The sequence below is a fragment of the Hordeum vulgare genome, chromosome 7H (assembly GCF_904849725.1).
Source record: "Hordeum vulgare subsp. vulgare chromosome 7H, MorexV3_pseudomolecules_assembly, whole genome shotgun sequence".
Taxonomy (NCBI): domain Eukaryota; kingdom Viridiplantae; phylum Streptophyta; class Magnoliopsida; order Poales; family Poaceae; genus Hordeum; species Hordeum vulgare.
In genome coordinates this window covers 178242247-178250895 of record NC_058524.1, presented here as the reverse complement: position 1 = coordinate 178250895, position 8649 = coordinate 178242247, and the positions used below count along the sequence as shown (strand labels likewise).

Sequence of the window (8649 nt, the reverse complement as noted above, 5' to 3'; positions counted from 1 at the left end):
AGTTGCTAGAGATTTAATACATCACAACATCTTCAGTTTTCTCAATTAAGGAAAAACTATATAACAAAAGCGGTTTTACAATTATGTACTCCCTCCGTTCCTAAATATAAGTTCTTTTAGAGATTTCACTAGAGGGCTATATACGGTGTAAAATGGATGAATCTATACTCTAAAGTATGTCTATATACATCCGTACGTAGTTCTTTTAGTGAAACATCTTAAAAGACTTATATTTAGGAACGGAGGGAGTATATGCAAAGTGTACATTTGATATTTCGGCTAGACAAAGAAGCCTTCAGAGGCATTTTCTAAATTACTTAGGTCATTCCAGGCAACATATCAACCTCCAACTAGACAGACATTCTGTAAACACCGACCTCTCAAAAATAGCATTTACCTATTTTGTCCTTACCAAATCAAGTGCAGGACACAACACATAAATAATGATCTAGCTTCAAAAAGGGAAAGGTAAGTACGAAAGTAAACAACTCGTAAGCACTTTAAGTTAGATCTTTATCTCTATGTCCGCACATAAAACTGGCAATTCAATTCAAACACATGATCCAGACAGGAATGTACACGCCTTTGATGTCACATTTCCACAACACTCCTTTCACAATATTCTTCCCCTCTCACTTTGATTGAATTCAGGTGCACAACACGTGCACTTCAGTGCCACTTGAGCCTATATTTTTCTTCAATCCCATCTGCCACATCAACCTCCTAGTTTACTCGACAGCATGCCACCTACCAACCTCTGCATATATGTTGGACATGACTACATAGGTTGCACTTAACTAAAGGTTAAGTTCAGCAAAACCCCTTCCTATCCTCTCAGCTACATCAGCCCTATCATATATCTTGCAACCTTTCATCATACTTCCCCACATGCTAACACTGGGCTGAATAGGCATCAATTGCATCATCCTCTCAACCTCTCCTAAGTGACCTGCACGGCTCAAGAGATCAATCATACATCCATAATGTTTTGCCGTTGGTCTGATGCCGTAAAGAGTCAGCATGGAGTCAAAATATTTCCTGCCTTCATCCACCATCCCTGCATGACTGCAGCAGTAAGCACGCCTACAAAGGCAACATGGTCTGGAACAACGCCACCATACTCCATCTACTTGAAGAGCTGCACTGCATCTCTGCCTTGGCCATGCTTTGTTAGACCTTTCAGCCTGAGCATTGATAGTTGTGGATGACACTAGGAGAGTTGGGACAATTTTCGTTGGTTTATTTCTCACACAAATGCCATGCCAACCTGAGGGGTTGGGGATACATATTTATAGGCTGCTAGCCAGCCAAGCATATGCTAAGATGCTAGTCTAAGATGCTGCTAAGATGCTAGTCTAAGATGCTATCCTAACTGCCAGTCCTTGATGGTCAAGGATTCGATCCTAATAGCCACAAGGACCATGTGCTGCAGCCCCACAAAGGACTATGTGCTGCAGCCCCACAAAGACCATAGTACATAGACTTATCCATCATTCTCCCCCTAAGTCTTGTACGTCGTCTTGTGGGAGAGTCGAATCATCCCAATCCTGGAGCAGAGTTCGAGGAACTTGATCCTCCCAAGAGGCTTGGTGAGCAGGTCTGCGAGCTGGTCCGTGGTGTTGATGTAGCTCGCCTCGATGCTCCCTTCTTCCAAACAGATGCGGATGAAGTGATACCTCAGTCGGATGTGCTTGCTCCGTTCGTGGAAAACGGGGTTCTTTGCCAGGGCCAGGGCGGACTTGCTGTCCACCAGGAGCTGCACCGTTCTGGTGTCTCGGACAAGGAGATCACCAAGCAGTCGAGCGAGCCAGAGCGCCTGAGTGCAGGCGGTGGAGGCCGCTATGTACTCGGCCTCACAGCTGGACAGGGCCACCACCTGCTACTTGACCGATTGCCAGCTCACGAGACACTTGTCGAGGAAGAAGAGGATCCCGCTCGTGCTCTTGTTGGTGTTGATGTCGCCGGCGTGGTCGCTGTACCCGACGAAGTGTGCCGCCCCCGGACACCTAGGGTAGTGGAGGCCGTGGTCGAGTGTCCCTGCCACGTAGCGGACGGTCCTCTTCACTGCCTGCTGGTGCTCCGACGTCGGTCGCTCCATGAACCGACTAACATAGCCCACGAAGAATGCCAAGTCCGGCCGCGTGTGGGCGAGGTAGCGAAGGCTCCCCACAAGGCGTCGGTACTGCGTAGCGTCCACTTCCTCCGTCGTGCTGTCGCGGCTCAATTTCAGCCTCTCCTCCATCGGAGTGAGAGCTGGGTGGCAGTCGGTGAGCCCAGCTAGCTCAACGATGCGCTTGGCGTAGGCGGACTGTCGAAGCGCGATCCCGGAGTGATCCTGGTGCACCTCGATCCCTAGATAGAAGGAGAGGAGCCCCAGATCACTCATCTGGAAGGTGGCCTTCATGTCTTCCTTGAACGCCGCCACCTCTGCATCTTTGATGCCGGTAATCACCAAGTCGTCAACATAGACGCCCACCAGCAGGGCATTTCCTCCACTGCCCCGTCGGTAGACGGCCGCCTCATGCGGGCTTTGCTCGAAGCCCATCTTCTTTAGCGTGGAGTCCAGCTTGGCGTTCCACGCCCTAGGTGCATGTCGTAGGCCGTAGAGAGCCTTACGCAGGCGGAGTACCTTGCCCTCCTAGCCGGGGATCGCAAATCCCGGTGGCTGATGCACATAGACTTCCTCCTTCAAGTAGCCGTTGAGGAATGCCGACTTGACATCCATGTGATGGACACGCCAGCTCTCCTGGGCAGCTAGCGCAAGGAGAAGTCGCACGGACTCCATCCGTGCCACGGGAGCGAAGGCGTCGTCGAAGTCGACTCCTTCCTGCTGCAAGAAGCCTCGGGCCACCAAGCGAGCCTTGTGATTGATGATGGCGCCGGCTCCATCCCTCTTCAGCTTGAACACCCACTTAAGGGTGATTGCACGGTAACCACGAGGGAGGTCAGCGAGCTCCCAGGTGCGGTTCTGCTCGACCGCATCCATCTCCAACTGCATCGCGGCGCGCCATGCCGCGTCTCTCTCGGCCTCTGCAAAGGACCGAGGTTCGCCGTCCTCACACGCGAGTTGTAGCTGCGCCTCCAAGTCGCTTGGCACCAGTCCCGGCACCGGCTGGTCGCCAAGTAGATTATCCATCGTACGATACCGCAGCGGTTCGCCGCTATGATACGCGTCGATGCGCTCCTCGTCGTGAGTAAGCGGGGAAGCAAACTTCATCGGGTTGTGCTCTGCGTGAGCTGGTGCTGATGAAGACGAGCCCGGAGTGGTGACTGCCAGGGCTAGAGTATGCGGCATCGCCGGTTGTGGTGCCGTCGGCGTAGCAGGCACCGGAGTCGATGTAGTTTTGGGGGCTGGGGTAGACGTGCTCGGCGAAGAGGAGTTGCTTGCTCCCCCAGCTTCCTTGAAGTGGACGTACTCGACAATGAAGTCGTCATACGTCGGCGTCGAGCCGTCGTCCACCGCCTTGTCCCATTTCCACCCTCGCCCTTCGTTGAACACGACGTCTCGCGCCGTGCGCACACGCTGTGTCTCTGGGTCGATGATGCGGTAGGCCTTTGAGCCCTCCGCATAGCCGATGAAGACTCCCGGAGTACTCCTGTCGTCGAGCTTGCCGATGTGGCCGAGCTCTTTGGCGAACGCAAGGCAGCCAAAGACCCGCAAGTGGGAGACCGCCGGCTTCCGCCCATGCTAGGCCTCGTACGGCGTCCTGCCGTCGAGTGCCTTAGTAGGCGAGCGGTTGAGGATGTAGACGGCCGTTAGCACCGCCTCTCCCCAGAAAACAGCCGGCATCCCTCTCTGCTTGAGGAGAGCCTGAGCCATCCCCACAACCGTCTGGTTGCACCGCTCAACGACGCCGTTTTGCTACGGGTTGTACGGCGCGAAGTAGTGGCGCTGGATGCCCTCATCAGCGTAGTACGACGCGAATTCAGCCGCCGTGAATTCACCGTTGTTGTCAGTGCGCAACACGCGCAGTTTGCGGCCGCTCTCCGCCTCCACAGCAACCTGCGCGCGTCTGATGGCGTCCGCCGCCTCTCCCTTACTGCCGAGGACCATCACCCACCTGTAGCGAGAGAGGTCGTCGACGAGCTGCAGGAAGTAGCGTCGACCTCCTGGTGTGGCTCGCGTCACCGGGCCGCACAGATCTCCGTGCACGAGCTCCAGCCTCTCCTTGGCCCGAAAACTCGCCTGCTGGGGAAAGGGGAGTCGTCTCTGCTTCGTCAGCACACAGATGTCGCAGAACTACTCCACATGGTCGAGGCATGGCAGGCCTCGCACCATCTCCTTGGAACTTAGACGCTTCAGGGCCTCAAAATGAAGGAGCCCAAAGCGCTCATGCCATTGCCACGCCTCGTCGTCCCGACGGACAGCGAGACAGACCGGTTGTGCCACCTGCACATCAAGGACGTAGAGTCAATTTTCACCTCTGGGTACCTTGGCGAGAAGGCGACGCTGGCGATCCCAGATGCGTAGGACCCCATGCTCAATCAGCACGCGTGAGCCGTTCTCATCCAGCTGTCCCAAGCTGATGATGGAGTTCCTTAGCGTGGGGATGTAGTAGACCCCGGTGAGCAGCCGGTGCTCTCCCGTCTTGGTGGTGAAGATGACGGAGCCGACGCCCTTAATTTCCACAGCTGAGGCATCCCCAAACTTGACGGAGCCTCGCGCGTCGGAGTCGAGCTCGGCGAAGAATTCCCTTCGATCGGTCATGTGGTGGGTGGCGCCGGTATCGAGGCACCACCCCGCAGTCTTGTCCTTCCCGGAGCCATCGCCGAGAAGAGCGTGTGCTTTTGGCTCGTCGAGGTGGAGGAGAGCCTTTGCGACTGGTGTCGCTGAAGGTAGCTCGATGCTTGCATGCGCCATGAACAGAGCCGTCTCCTCCTCCGCCTGTGCGACGTGAGCCTGGCCTTGTCGTGGTTGTTGACACTCATTGGCCCAATGGCATGAGTCATCTCCTCCTCCTCCTCCACCCAACACTGGGACCAACATCCCTGACCACAGTCCGGACCTCGTAGAGGCCGCGGTCCTGGTCGTTGCAGCCGCCGTCGCCGTGCGCAGCTCCACCTGGAGCACTGGCGTGCTCAGCTGCCCACTGCGCCGTCCGCTCTTGCGCCACTTTGGCACGGTCTGCGTCGGCGCCGTCGTCCGCAGGCGCGAAGCCGTTGGAGCTGTCGGAGCCGACGCGGAGTGCCTTGGCATCCGCCGTAGCCTCACGTGCTGCCTCCGCTGCTGCTGCTGCTTCTACCTCCGCCCTGGCTGCTTCTACCTCCGCTCTGGCGGCTGCCAGCTCCGCTGCAGCCAGCCTCGACACCCTTGCTGCCGCAGCTGCTGCTACTACAGCTGCTCGCTCACGCTCCTCTGCCACGGCGCGCTCGGCCTCCTGCCGGCGCCGTATGCTCGAGGTAGTCGTGTGCTGAGAGCGACCTGCAGACATGGCTCGCTGCAAGGGTGTTGTTGCGTGAAGAGGAGGTTGTTGCTGACGAGCTGCTGCTCGACAGTCCGGAGGGAGGAAGGTAACTAGGGGCAGTCGGAGCAGCTGCTGCTACCGGCTTAGGCTGCTCAGCTCCCGGTGAGAGAGGTGAGCAGGAAATGCTCAGGGTACAAGATAACGAGGCTCTGATACCAGGATTGGGATGATTCGACTCTCCCACAAGACGGTGTACAAGACTTAGGGGGAGAATGATGGATAAGTCTATGTACTATGGTCTTTGTGGGGCTGCAGCACATAGTCCTTTGTGGGGCTGCAGCACATGGTCCTTGTGGCTGTTAGGATAGAATCCTTGACCATCAAGGACTGGCAGTTAGGATAGCATCTTAGACTAACATCTTAGCAGCATCTTAGACTAGCATCTTAGCATATGCTTGGCTGGCTAGCAGCCGATAAATATGTATCCCCAACCCCTCAGGTTGGCATGGCATTTGTGTGAGAAATAAACCAACGAAAATTGTCCCAACTCTCCTAGTGTCATCCACAAATGCTCAGGCTGAAAGGTCTAACATGCTTCGCCAAACTGATGATCATGCTTGTCCATGCCATCAAATCCTTTCCTTTGACACAATGAAATATCTGGAGCACGCTCTGCGCATTTCCTGTTTATGAATACATATCCATTAGAGATGTGCAAACTGCAACATGTCGACAACAATTAGTCTTCTCCATGTATGCATGAACCCCTCGGCTTAAGTCTGTACCTTCCTTAGGCCTTGTTCGGTTGCAACGGATTTGAAAAGGGATTGGAGTGAATTGGGGAGGATTAAATCCCCTGTAAGTCAAAATCCACCTCAATCCCCTTCAATCCTCTCTAATTCCCTTGTGATGGGGATTAACTGAACAAGCCCTTAGATGTACAAGCGCGCAGTATGCTCAGCCATGTCACCTTATCAGGCTTCATCCCAGCAGAATGAATAGCAGCAAAAGCTTCCAGAACCTTATCCGACCTTCCATGACGATTGCAGACCTCAACCATAGCTTTCCAGGACACCTCGTTCCTTTGAGGAATTGCATCGAACACTTCAATTGCAACACTGAGACCACCACATCTGGCATACATACACTCATACAGAGTACCGCCGTGGCAAGAGCAACATCGAGCAATACGGGCTCGACGCGCCAGCGCCGGAGCGTGTCGTGTACCCACCTCCCGCTATCCATGTCGCCGCACTGCGCGCACGCTGTCATCACCTGCGCGACCGTGACACTATTAATTACCTCCTGCCCGCTCGCCACAGCTTCCCTGAATAGCGCGACCGCATCCCGCGCCTCCCCAGCCGCGGCGTGCCCAGCGATCATCGCCGTCCAGGTGACGACGTTGCGGTTGCGCGCGGCGTCGAACACCGCCCGAGCGGAGGCGGCGTCGGCGGCGGCTGCCGCGTAGGCGTGAACGAGGGTGGAAGTGACATACACATCCGCGCCGTGGCCAGACTTGGCAAGCTGCGCGTGGAGCCGTCGAGGCACCGAAGGGCGCCGCCGGCATGCCGTGGCGCCGCGGCGCGTGCCTGGGCGAGCGCCTTGAGGGCGAAGGGAAAGGTGAAGTGGTCTGGCGCGAAGCCCGCGCGCAGCATAGCCCGGAAGGCCAGCAGGAGGTCGCGGTGGTCTGCAGCGCGGCGGAGGAGGACGTTGTAGAGGTGGAGGGGGTGGTGGCGCGAGTCGCCATGGGCAACCTGCTCCACCAGCTTGCATGAACGAATACTCTACGGATGATTTCTCTCCTTCGCCAGCCGCGTCCGATGCCATCAGATCCCATTTCATCGTGTGGCGCGGAAAGTCCATACCATACCTGGCCAAATGTGCCGGCCCGGCGTAATTGTGCCAGGCACGACACGGCCCGTCTAGGTCCGATTAATATACGGGCCGTGCCGTGCCAGCCCGCGTGCCGGCCTCCTAGGCCAAAGCACGACACGTAAATTAATTGGACCGGCCCGCGACACGCTAGGCCCACGGCACGCTGGCTTATTTTGATTTAAAAAATAAAACAGGGTAGAAAATTCATCTCCTGCTCCCTTTTCCCACGCGCCCCCCTTTCCTTTCCCGCGTGCCCCCCTCCCGCCCACCCGCCCGTGCCCCGCTGACTGCGCCCCCAGATCTATCGGCCCAAGACGTGCCCCCCGCCGGCCCGCCTCGCTCCCTCCTAATCGGGTCGTGCCGTGTTGGCATGCGGGCTCGGGGTGGCGGCCCGGGCACGGTCCACGGCGTGCTCGTGCCTGGCCCGAGCACGATTAGCCCGTGTCGGGCCGGGCCCATCTCGTGCCTGGCCTGCGGGGAGTCGTGCCGGCCCGTCAGGCACGACCCGTTTGGCTAGGTGTGGTCCATACTTGGCCAAACGGGTCGGCCCGTCATGGCATGTCTGGGCCCGATTATTAAACTGGTCGTGCCGTGTCGGCCCGCGTGCCAGGCAACCAGACCCAACCACGGCACGCTTTCTAATCGGGCCGGCCCGTCGGCACGTCAGGCCCGCTGGCCTGCTAGGATTTTAATATTTTAAGCTGCTATTTGGGCCGATTTCAGTTTTTTGGCTATTATTTGGACCGGTTTTGACATTTTAGACTATTTTTGAGCTAATATTAACCTATTGGGCTTTATTTTTATCTCATATATATAAAAAAATAAAAAATAAAACGTTAAACTGGTTGTACCGTGTCGGTCCGCGTGCCGAGCCTCCAGGTCCAGGCACGGCCCGAGGCGTGCCACGTGCCTGGCACGGCCCGTTTAGGTCGTGTCGGGCCCGGCCCATGTTGTGCCTGGCCTGTGGGCAGTCGGGCCGGCCCCGTTTGGCCAGATCTGGGAAAGTCTATGTGTTCCATGTACGACAGTAGCCCATCTATCTTAGTTTTGTGACCTCTAGTAGGTAGCTAGCTTGAACTTTTCAGTTCAACGTTGATCACGGTGTTGTACTACAAGCTCATAACTCAAGCTGGTCATAATGGAGAGTATAGTATCATGCATATAATATTATTGTATAATATAATCTCTATAATGCATAGTATCATAAATTAATACTACCTCTGTCACGGTTTAGAAGACACAGTTAAATTTACGTGCATTTCCACAGTAGACAAGGTTTAAGGCGCATTGCATTTACTCCTAGCTTCTAATTAGTACTCTGTTGTACTATTTTTATATGCATGTGTAGTGTGTATGTTATTTTTTAACT

General features: G+C 55.6%; 2 pseudogenes; both read right to left on the bottom strand.

The window, feature by feature from the left end:
- Positions 1–492: 492 nt before the first annotated feature.
- LOC123412150 lies at positions 493–1222 on the bottom strand (annotated as a pseudogene).
- Positions 1223–5957: 4735 nt separating this feature from the next.
- Positions 5958–7739, bottom strand: LOC123408576 (annotated as a pseudogene).
- Positions 7740–8649: the final 910 nt, after the last annotated feature.